The sequence below is a fragment of the Dermochelys coriacea genome, chromosome 8, assembly GCF_009764565.3.
Source record: "Dermochelys coriacea isolate rDerCor1 chromosome 8, rDerCor1.pri.v4, whole genome shotgun sequence".
NCBI lineage: Eukaryota > Metazoa > Chordata > Testudines > Dermochelyidae > Dermochelys > Dermochelys coriacea.
In genome coordinates, this window is record NC_050075.1 from 31196887 (window position 1) to 31209128 (window position 12242).

Here is a 12242-nt window from a genome sequence, read left to right on the forward strand (position 1 = left end):
TACGAATGTCCCTAAAAACGAAACCAGGATCAAGCAATCACAGCTGGGAGGTCTTATGCAATACGATTAGGCAACATTTTACTTAATTCCAATAACCGTTCATGCATACGCTGATACATTCATCCATTTTTGGTTTCCTTCTCAGAGTATATGAACAAAAAAGAAAGCAAATTTGCCTACCATAGGCAAATACATTTATCTACGTTTTTGTGTATCTGTGTGTGTATATATAAACATTTTCCTAGAACAATTTAAAAATTACCATAATAATGAAATTGACCCATACAATTAATCTTAAGTATGCTATTTGTGGTAGCCCACATGTTCCATAGTATGGAAAGGTTGCTAATGCTGATTACTTTTTTATTACTGTGTAAAATGAATTGTCACATAAAAGCCTGTTTAAAGTGTCAGAGAGTTAAGTTTTCTAATGTTTTTTTTCTTGCTTCTGTGAGTGGTGTCACTTGTCTTCAGTGATTCTCTCTCATTGGGCTGCATTATTATTGATGAAGATGTCAAGGGTCACCTACATGCATTAATAGTAAACAGCTTAACCATAAAACAGAATTGCTTCAAGTTTACTATACTTTTCTAAATAAGTCATTTCCTGACTGACGTTTTTTCTTCCCCTATTCATTGGTAAATAAGAGTAACCATTAGTGCTGGTTGTCTTGAACACAAATGCCATACGTTAAAATTAATGAGCAGCATACTAAATATTAATGAAAAGACTCAAAGTAACCTGTTTTATCATCAGTTTGTTGATTTAATACAACAGTATCTCCAAAAGGCCTCAATTATGATCAAGGTTCTATCATGTTAAGTATTTCTAAAAAATAAATAAATTACATGACATGGTTTCTGCCATGAAGTGTTTACATTAAAATCTAAAGACCAAACACAACAAATGAATGTTACTAAAATCAGAGGGGAAGGAGAATGAGGATGAGGTTTCTGTAGTCAGTGAGAGTTAGTCTGTGGTTCCAAACCAGTTAAAATCTATTTGTGGGTGTATGTCTCAGCTATTCCCAACTGAAAATTACCTGTAAATGTCAAGTTAGCAGAGAGTCTTAAAGCATTTGAATGAGTACAGTGTAGTGGCCTTGCAGACTAGTTCAGGGAAGATGTTTGTTACACATAGAAAGTACAAAAGAAAACACACACATCCTGGTAGGGAGTACAGGAAGTAGAGTCAATGCTGGTATCATTGGTAGCGTTGAGGGAGTGGGGGATGAGGATATGCAAAAAGGCACAAGAGTGAATAAGTGAGTGGCATAGCAGTGGATGCATTAAAACTGAGGACAAGAAGACTGCACTTGATGCAGGAGAAGAGGAGGAGAGGAAGGATTAAAATGAGCATACGGAAAATCTAATGGTCCAAACCACAAGAGACAGATTATTTCATTAGTTCCTCTTTGAATGGTTAGGAGGGGAACAATATGGATGTTGGGGAAGTCAGAGAAGATGACTTACAATCTTCTGCCAAATTGCCCTGCAATCAGGGGTGCCTTACAATGCCTTGCTACTGAAGCTCCCGGGAATGCTCACAATCAGCCCACAAGCATGTAGGTCACACTCTCAAGTGTCTGTGTGCTAGACAGCCCTGGTTCAGCAGCTCTGACCCCAGCAGCTTGTCTACAGCCCCACCCTGGCTTCCACCAGCCTTGGTTACAACCAGGAAGGGGACCCCAAATTTTTCAAGAACCATGTGCTTTGCAATGTCCAGCCCTCTCCTGGAGAGTTCAGGGAAATAATAAGGTTCTTTTGTTCCTCTGAAGACACACAAAGAACATCACATCTTATTAACTGGGGTAAATGCATCCTTATATTTACATGAGTTGGTTTAAAATAAAAAACAAAAGCAAATTCATTGATAATAGGACACAGGTTAAGTGATGTCAAGTAAAAGGCATAAAGTTAGGGTTACAAGCAATTAAAAGTGAAAACGTCAAAAAGTCTAAAACTTAATCTCGCAAGGTGTACAGGCTTTGTTCAAGATGGTTTCTCACCTATACTCAGTTTCCAAAGACTTCAAACCGCCCTGTTTGGTTGAAGGACCCATCTTTCTCAGTTTGCAAGAGCTCTCTTCGCTTTTGTCTGTGTAGTGATGAGTACCAAAGATAGCTTCTGTCTTTGCTTATATTTTCCCACCATCAATGACTGTTTAAAGAGGAAGGATTATTTCTTGCTGTTTTTCCCTTCCTATGGGCTTGCCATTCCCTGCTGATTTCTTTGTAAATAGAGCTTCCATTGTTACTGGTCACACTTTGCTTAATTTCTTTGTAGACAGGCAGATAGCTGCCTTTCCTTCTGTTTGGGGGAAAGCCTGTTTCTCCCTTGTTTGGTCACAGACTGGAAGCATAATGCCATTAAGTGTCCATATTTCCTCATATAGCGGGGTAGGCAACCTATAGCATGCAAGATTATTTTCAGTGGCACTCACACTGCCTGGGTACTGGCCACTGGTCCGGGGCGCTCTGCATTTTAATTTAATTTTAAATGAAGCTTCTTAAATATTTTAAAAACCTTATTTACTTTACATACAACAATAGTTTAGTTATATATTATAGACTTTTAGAAAGAGACCTTCTAAAAATGTTAAAATGTATCACTGGCACGCAAAACCTTAAATTAGAGTGAATAAATGAAGACTCGGCACACCATTTCTGAAAGGTTGCCAACCCCTCTCATATAATGTTAATACTACATTTCAAAATAATAGTGAAAAAACCTCACTCTATACACCTTTATAATACAGTAATATTGCATACAATCAGTTGATTCAATTGCCTATTGCTTGAGGTTCATGCCCCTTATCTTTCTTGACCAGTAAACCTTTAAAATGGATTCTTTTGGGGGTTACCCATCAAAGGAAAGTTTATTCAAGCTGTGAGAGAGGTGACATGGAGCCTAGTGATGAAGGAAGCTCCATGATCTTTCTTTCCCTGAGTGTTAGATTAATTTGTTCCCCTGCCCTTCCTAATAAGTAAAAATGGACCTTCATTGTCTTTGCCTGGAGATAGGGCTGGTCAGAGAATCAAATACACATTCCTTTGTCTAAGGCAGACCTGTTTACCAACTTCCAAGATTTACCAACTTTATAAGGTGGATAGAAAGCTGGCTAGATCATTGGGCTCAATGGGTAGTGATCAATGGCTCCATGTCTAGTTGGCAGCTGGTATCAAGCGGAGTGCCCCAAGGGTCGGTCCTGGAGCTGGTTTTGTTCCATATCTTCATTAAACTGGAGGATGGAATGGATTGTACCCTCAACAAGTTTGCAGATGACACTAAACTGGGAGATACACTGGAGAGTAGAGATAGGATACAGAGGGACCTAGACAAATTAGAGGATTGGGCCAAAAGAAATCTATTGAGATTCAAAAAAGACAAGTCCAGAGTCCTGCACTTAGGACGGAAGAATCCCATGCACTGTACAGACTAGGGACTGAGCGGCTAGGCAGAAGTTCTGCAGAAAAAGACCCAGGGGTTACAGTGGATGAGAAGCTGGATATGAGTCAACAGTGTGCCCTTCTTGCCAAGAAGGTGAACAGCATTTTGGCTGTATAATTAGGAGCATTGCCAGCAGGTCCAGGGACGTGATCATTCTCCTCTATTCGGTACTTGTGAGCCCTCATCTGGAGTACTGTGTCCAGTTTTGGGCCCCACACTACAAGAAGGATGTGGAAAAATTGGAATTAGTCCAGCAGAGGGCAACAAAAATGATTAGCGGACTGGAGCACATGACTTATGAGGAGAGGCTGAGGGAACTGGGATTGTTTAGTCTGCGGAAGACAAGAATGAGGGGGGATTTGATAGCTGCTTTCAACTACCTGAAAGGGGGTTCCAAAGAGGATGGATCTAGACTGTTTTGAGTGGTATCAGATGACAGAACAAGGAGTAATGGTCTCAATTTGCAGTGGGGGAGGTTTAGGTTGGATATTAGAAAAAACTTTTTCACTCGGAGGGTGGTGAAGCAGTGGAATGGGTTACCTAGGAAGGTGGTGGAATCTTCTTCCTTTGAGGTTTTTAAGGTCAGGCTTGACAAAGCCCTGTCTGGGATGATTTAGTTGGGGATTGGTCCTGCTTTGAGCAGGGGATTGGACTAGATGAACCTCCTGAGGTCCCTTCCAACCCTGATATTCTATGATTCTGATTCCCCTGACATGCCTGGTTTAAACACACTTTAGTTAAAATTATAGCATATATTATAACTTTTTATACACAGCCTGTGCATACATCATACAAAAATATTAATGATCAGTGAGTGGTTTTTAAATGATACCTCACAAGGCATATTTTGTACCAAGAATATTACTGTAGTGTGCATGATGTGAATATAGGGGTGCTTAGTGTCTCAGTGGTTGGCTATAGTGAAGACAAAGTCTCTGTTTAGTTCTCCTATGATGAAATCTTTGTAGTTAGTCCTGGAGGATTCCTGTAACTAGAGAGAGAGAGACAACCTTGAGTGAATGTCTAGCAGCTGCTTCTGAGCCCTGCAGAGGGGTGCCCAAAACCATGGTCCACCTGGCTAACTTAAGAAATTTACCAGATGTGGAGAAGGAAGAGTTTAACATAGCATCCAGATTTTGGGTCGAGGTACTGGAGAAGATGGTTGTGATGTCAGCAGTGACAGAGAGAGTGCAGAGTGGAGGTTTCATGAAGAAGGTGTGGGTGGTGGAAGTAGTAGCAACGAGTCAGAAATGGTGAATAGATGGATGAGATTGTGGTCACATGGGTCACTGAGGTGGGAAAAATAGAGCTGCTTGATTAGGAATATGGTAGAGATGTTGGAGGAGAGAATAAATTTGTGATGGAGGAAGCCAGTGTTCTCATGGGACTTGATCCCTCTAGGGCCACTCTGTATCCTGGGCACAGACATGGATATTGTTGGTGGGCCAAGGATAGGGTTTTGATGGAATGGTCCTGGAAGATGTAAAAAAGAGTGAAAGTCAAAGGTGATGGATAGCGCAGAGTTGAAACACTCAGTGGCTGATTCAGTAGAGAAGGTGAGTAGGAAGAACAGCACTATGAAAACTAAATATTTCATAATGTACATTTTGTCATGTACTGGAGAGATCTGCGGGGGGGGGAAATGTTCCATAGTATGACACAAGCAAACCTACTGAAGAACATCTAGTGCCTGACCCCTTCCCCCCACCAAAAAAACCCCAACCTGGATATAAAATATGCTGTGTAACTAAATCTAATTCTGCAACCTTTATTCACATGAATAACCTTTATTTATGCTAGTAGGCCAATTGACTTCAACATGTCTGTTTATATAAATCATGGGTTCAGGCTACATTAATGGGATTATTCATGTGTGTACAGTGTGTAGGAGCAGGCCCTCAGTTATCTTTCACAGGGAAAAAAATGAAAGAAAAAGTTATCTTAATTAGAAAGGAGCACATAAGTTCCAAAGGAGTTGTTAGTCATGCTTTTGTAAGCCACACTATCATTGATGTTGTTGTAATTTGGTACACTTCTCCTGGAAGAACAAAAATGACAATTCCTATATTGGAATTTAAATAGATCCCTTATACAAATACATTTATATATAAATTGATACATAAACTACGTGAAGTCTCCTGCATGTTCCTTATTCATAGCCATCCACCTTCCTTCATTTCTGGTCATTCTGTCTCACCTGCTGCTGATACTTTTCCCTATTTTAACTTCCTGATCTACGTGATCAAACACAGGATCTTAAATGCTTCATTTTCTAAGAATGTCTGAGTGTGTCGCTGGCAACAATAGCATGCTTAGGCAGCAGTGGTCCATAGTGCCAAATGTCCATGGCCACACTGTACAGCTTTATTTCAGGCATCTAAAAGCTCCACAGGATTATTACTGGTCTGGGGCAGCCAGGTTAATTGCAGATGACTGCATGGCTGCCACCAGTCCATGGGTGGGCAATGTCCCTTCCAGACCTCAAGTCTAATCTCCAGGGTTCGATGGATAGGGACATTATCTCCAAAGTAGGCTATACGTGCCAGGAAATGGTGACTGATGATGACTTATAGCCTCTCAAGGTTGGTTCTCAATAATACATCCCTATTACTAATGAATCAAACCGTCTTATGTTCAGTAGTCACTGCTGGCAATGCCTATAAAATGCCTCCTGGAGTCTTGCTCAGGCAATATCCATGCGATCACCGATTGTGCAGTGGCTTTTCTCAGTAAACATCAGAACTTCAGAATTTGTTGGTCGTCCATTCTAATAATGACTATACCAAGGCAAGGAAGCTGCCAAAACTGTACTATTGCTGATGGAGGCAATTGCTGGGGTCACCTATGAATATCCAGAGTTCTGATTTCAAGTGTCCTTCAAGTACCATAAAATGCAGGGTGTCTCAGCCCCTTTCTGTGGGTGAAATTTAATCTAGAAAAAGAAAATCCTGATTCCTTTTCAGTTTAGACATTTGGCAGTGACAGCTGAAAACTAAAAGGCCTTACAGTGAGGAACTGTAGATTCTGTAAGTTTCTGCAGTGGAAAACTTTCTTTGAAAACATTTGTACCTGTAGTACCTATAAACTGTATCCAAATGTCATATATGTACAGCTGGGTCTAAAACATACAAAATGTACAGCTTCCTGTGTGAGAGAATAAACCAAAACCAACCTGTCAGCTTTCTTCAGACCTTTAGTTTGCACATCTTGGTCAATCCACTATCAATATCCCTCTTTAATTTGGAAACTTAAATAGCAAATTCTCCCATCTATACTAAGTGTAATTACAAGTTTTAAGGTGTAGTCTCCCTTCTCACTAATAGAACCAAGAGAAAAATAGACATTTTTGTTTCTATGGAAACTTTTGACTCTTTCAATTTTCGAATGCTGTGCAGCAAATTCAGCTGGATGAATCATATTAAAGTCCACAGGAGTTACATAATTTAGAATATGTAATGTGACTTGACTTAGCTTTGGATGCCAAGTGAATAGCCTATTACAGAATAACATAAATATGACAAAAAGAAAAGGAGTACTTGTGGCACCTTAGAGACTAAATAAATGTGTTAGTCTCTAAGGTGCCAAGAGTACTCCTTTTCTTTTTGTGAATACAGACTAACACGGCTGCTACTCTGAAACCCATAAATATGACAATGGAACAGTTTATTTTTTAGTTCAAAGCAATGTATTAATTCAAATAAAACATGTCAGTCAATTCTGGCACATTTGACAAACTACTTTATTTAGTTGAGCATAAGTGTAAAGAAACTGTATTCCCTTCAACTATTGTCACTCTGCAAATGTGAGTTAGTGTATTATACTATTTCAGTGATTTCCACACAACTCCTATAAATGTTGACAGGAGTTCTGTACCTTGGAATACCTTTCCCAGACCCTAAGAAGAGTTCATAGACTTGAGGATTGTGATGGTCCCTTCTGATCTTATAGTCTGACCTCCTGCACATTGCAGGACACAGAACCTCACCCACCCACTCCTGTAAGAGACTCCTAACCTCTGACTGAGTTACTGGAGTCCTCAAATAATGATTTAAAGACTTCAAATTACTGAAAATCCACCATTTACACTAGTTTAAACCTGCAAGAGGAAGGTGAAAAACACCCAGGGTCTCTACCAATCTGACCCAGGCTTTCCCCATCCAGTGTCCCATCACCAGCCATTGGAGACGTTTGTTGCTAGCAGTTGCAGATCAGCTACATGCGGTAAGGAAGGAGTAGGCAGTCTCATCATACTATCCCCTTCATAAACTTATCAAACTCAGTCTTGAAGCCAGTTAGGTTTTTTTGGCCCCAGGGCTCTTCTTGGAAGGTTGTTCCAGAACTTCACTTCTCCGATGGTTAGAAACCTTCATCTAATTTCAAGCCTAAACTTGTTGATGGCCAGTTTGCATCTATTTGTTCTTGTGTCCACATTGGTGCTTAACTTAAGTAACTCCTCTCCCTCGCTGGTATTTATCCCTCTGATGTATTTATAGAGAGCAATCATATATCCAAGCTCTTCGAATCTCCTCTCATAAGGTAGGTTTTCCTTCCTAGTAGCCCTTCTCTGCACCGGTTCTAGTTTAAATTCATCTGCACTCAGTATTCCAGATGAGATCTCACCAGTGCTTTGCATAATGGTACTAACACTTCCCTATCTCTACTGGAAATACCTTGTCTGATGCGTGTTAGGACTCCATTAGCCTTTCTCATGGCTGAATCACATTGGCAGTTCTTAGTTATCCTGTGATCAAGCAATGCACCCAGGTCTTTCTCTTCCTCTGTCACTTCCAACTGATACGTCCCCAGCTTACAGCAAAAAGTCTTGTTGTTAGCCCTAAATGCATGACTTTGCACACTGCACTATTAAATTTCATCCCATTTCTATTACTCCAGTTTACAAAGTCATCCAGATCATCTTGTATTATATTCTGGTCCTCCTCTGTATTGGCAATATCTCCCAGCTTTGTGTCAGCCGCAAATGTTATTAGCACACTCCCATTTTTTGTGCCAAGATCAGTAATAAAAATGTTAAAGAAGATTGGTCTCAAGACCGATCCCTGAGGAACTCCACTAGTAACCTCCCTCCAGCCTGACAGTTCACCTTTCAGTGTGACCTATTGTAGTTTCCTGTTTAACCAGTTCCTTATCTATCTTTCAATTCTCATATTAATCCCCATCCTTCTCCAATTTAACTAATAATTCCCCATGTGGAATTGTATCAAATGCCTTACTGAAATCTGTATAAGCTCGAAATGTTGTCTTTTTCACCCATAGAAGTTGGTCCAATTCATCTTTTCTCTCTAATATCCTGGAACCAATGCAAGCACATGGCAAACATGAGTTCTGTCAGAGCATTGCCAGTGGAATATACTGTTTTTGTAATGCATAATCTGCTGAGTTAGTGCTTTAATAATTGAAAGGATGCTGGTGTCTGTCAGTTCATGATCATATCTCTGAGACAATTCAAACTATCATTAAGTACAAGGATTTTTACAATGTAAGTCAATACTGTATAAATTGCTCTTCAATTAAAAAGACTGGAATTTCTATACTTAATCTGGCTATTAGTCAGTCTAGCCCGATGAATGTGCAAATCCTGAAATGTGAAGAATTTGGGTGTGATGGAGCAGAAATGACATGAAACCCTTGAATTGGTTGGAGATGGTATAATGGGATAATGGGATTTTGGTAAGTAATTGATCTTTAAATATTCAGGGTAAATAGGCCAAATCCCCTGAGATGGGATATTAGATGGATGGAATCTGAGTTACCCAGGAAAGAATTTTCTGTAGTATCTGGCTGGTGAATCTTGCCCATATGCTCAGGGTTTAGCTGATTGCTATATTTGGGGTCGGGAAGGAATTTTCCTCCAGGGCAGATTGGAGAGGCCCTGGAGGTTTTTCTCCTTCCTCTGTAGCATGGGGCATGGGTGACTTGAGGGAGGCTTCTCTGCTCCTTGAAGTCTTTGAAACATGATTTAAGGACTTCAATAGCTCAGACATGGGTGAGGTTTTTCATAGGAGTGGGTGGGTGAGATTCTGTGGCCTGCGCTGTGCAGGAGGTCGGACTAGATGATCAGAATGGTCCCTTCTGACCTTAGTATCTATGAATAAACAGTGTGTGACTGATATGGAGCTGCTCTGTAAAATAACTTTATGAATACTCTGTGTTCAGCAGGCTATTGGGATGTTTACTGCATGTTGGTGTAGCTGAATAGTGAGCTATTAGTAAACGAATGTAGGAAGATTAAAATGGCTCAAGATAAGACGCTCCTCAGCAAATGCTTGAAGATTGTGAGACAATGGGAGGGCCACTGACGTTGGGGAGTGGGTCTTGACCCACTGCACAGGCCACTGAACAGGTTTTTAACAAGCACAGCCAAAGCCTGAGAACTAAGACAGAGAACCTCTGGCTGGATAAAAAGTGACCCTTTCCCTTTCCAGGGTGAGGCATGTTCAGACCCATATAGACACCTGCCCGGGTGTCTGAAGAAGCTAGGCCTCCCCAGGCTATCATTGGGCAATAATAAGCCTATAGATAAGATAGACATGCAGGTAGACTGTTGTTTGAAATACTCCCCCCCCCCGCTACTGTAAAAAGTTTATCAGGTGCTAGGTGGTAAACATCTTAATCCGCTGGTTTCTTATTCACTCCTGAGCAGTAGGTGGTTATCATGAGCACAATCTGTTCCACAGTGCTGGCTGGCTGTAGGAAAGCTAGTAAACTTGTCTTTGCCTGCTCCAGGTTTGGAGAGCTCAGAGAGTACTGAACACAGCAGTACAACCTCTGGGGAGCATTGATTAAACAGGATTTTACTGTAGTCACCCAACACTCCCAAAGTATCTTTTTATTATTAACAATGAAAGCGGGGAAAGGTGGCTGTGTAGGTGGCTGGCTGGCTGAGTTCCTGTTGAAATGATTACTTGGTGTTGCTGGGATTTTACTGTGGTGTCAATCATGTTAAAGTGCCTCGAGCTTTGAATAGGCATCATTTTATTATTTTAAATCTCAATAAACAAAATAAATATTGTATTAGAGATTTTATTAACTTTCTCTGGAATTAGTGAAACGTATAATTAATGTGTGTCCTAGAAGATCTAGAGTCTCATATCTGATAGTGTCATTCTCAAGCTGCTTTGGTGACCTGTAAGCTAATGAGGAGAAACAGCTGGTTTAAGTATAAATAGTTAAGCGTGATAGGGAAAATAATTAAATCTCTCACAAGGAGTCTCATGTGGGAAGGAGCCAGTCTAATGAAAGTAGTTTGTGTCCTGGAAATGTTGCATGCAATGCTGGAATATAAATTCAACCTAGAAAGCTGAATAGTTAACTTAAAAAAAAAAAAGTGATATTAAGTTAGAGTTCCAGGAAGCCTGGAGATTCTGGGGGAAAAAGCTGTCACAATTTGCAGTCCATGGAGTGTTAATTTATCATCTATTTAAAAACATAATAAATGTACAATATTTTGTTTAACTTTGGAAGACAGAAGCAAAGACTTTAAAGTATGAATTTATAATTTTGGAGGTACTGCAAGAAACCAAACTAATCTCACTGTGGCATTTTGGTATGTCTCCAAACCATTTAAAGCAACCTTATAAAGGGCTTATGGTCAATGTCATGTATATGCTGATCTTCTGAGTTTGTTGCTTACCTTACGTGAAGGAGATATGTTCAGTTACAGAATCAGTTATTCACCCATTTGTAAAATCTGGACTGTCAAGCTGCATTGAGGACAAGTTGGGGAAGAAGTTGCATAAGGTTTAATTTAAGTTGAATTGGTAAAATAGATGTAACTTTCCCTGTTAAAACGCTTCTCCTGTAAAAAAAAAAAAAATCCTTTTTTTTTAAACTTACTGGTAAACTCAGTGGTATTTCATCATGTAAGCAGAAATGACAATATATCAGCACCAAAGATGGTGGTTATTAAAATGCAAGAGTCAAAATCCGGAGGGTTAGGGTTAAATGTAATAAATAGAATGTCAGGGTTAATTAAAGGAAATGCTAGTGTTAATTATCAGCAGAAACAAAGAAGGTTCTGGTTTTGAAAGATGTTGAGTTTCTTAACTCTAAGTTGAGGTTAGATAGGAGCCTGATTGCTTAATCACTTTGGAAAATCAGGTGAAAAATATACATAGAAATAGATATAAGGTTCAAATGAATCGTGATGAAAATATGATTAGGTATGGGTTAAACATAAAGAAAAAAACTAGAGAAAAATTTGGAACTAACCATGTGGCCTATCCTTGCCCTGACTACTTTGCATGGCTACTTGCACCCCTTTCATATTTCTCTGTTTGTTGTCTTTTCAGGAATGATCTTAAATTAAAAACGTACAGTAAGTGAGAAGAAACAGCATTGGGTTATCTAAAACCATAGAGGACACAGGGAAGGTTTTCAGGGAAAGGTGGTGATATGCAGTTAAATGAGGATAGGAAGGTAAAATGATGTAAAAGGGACAAGGAACTAGTCAACAGAGCAGTTAATTTTAAAAAAACTGAGCTTAGTGCTGTTCGTAGGTGACATTGATTGTCCTGAGACTGAAGATTTCTATTTACAGAACAGTTACAGTAAGGGCAGCAGCTGTTCATGTTCCTGCCCTCTGCTCACTGCCAAAGTGTCTGAGTGTTTTCCTGGAGAAACTATCTCTGGGGGTAAGAGGGTGATTCAGTCTCTATATAATACTTGACTGCAGTAGTCTGAGAGTGCCCATTAGTGTCAGTTGTGAAGTTATTTGTAATGTTGACACCTGTCCCCTGGGAACTAGATTGAAAGCCTTGAATCATTTAACATGG

The 12242-nt window shown here is 39.8% G+C and overlaps 2 protein-coding genes across 4 annotated transcripts in view; one reads left to right on the forward strand and one right to left on the reverse strand.

Moving 5' to 3' along the window:
• The window catches only part of DOCK2 (dedicator of cytokinesis 2), a 493769-nt gene that overhangs the window by 244627 nt on the left and 236900 nt on the right, over positions 1 to 12242 (forward strand). The window lies entirely within an intron of this gene.
• The window catches only part of INSYN2B (inhibitory synaptic factor family member 2B), a 116567-nt gene that overhangs the window by 4091 nt on the left and 100234 nt on the right, over positions 1 to 12242 (reverse strand). The gene's annotated exons all lie outside the window — the stretch shown is intronic.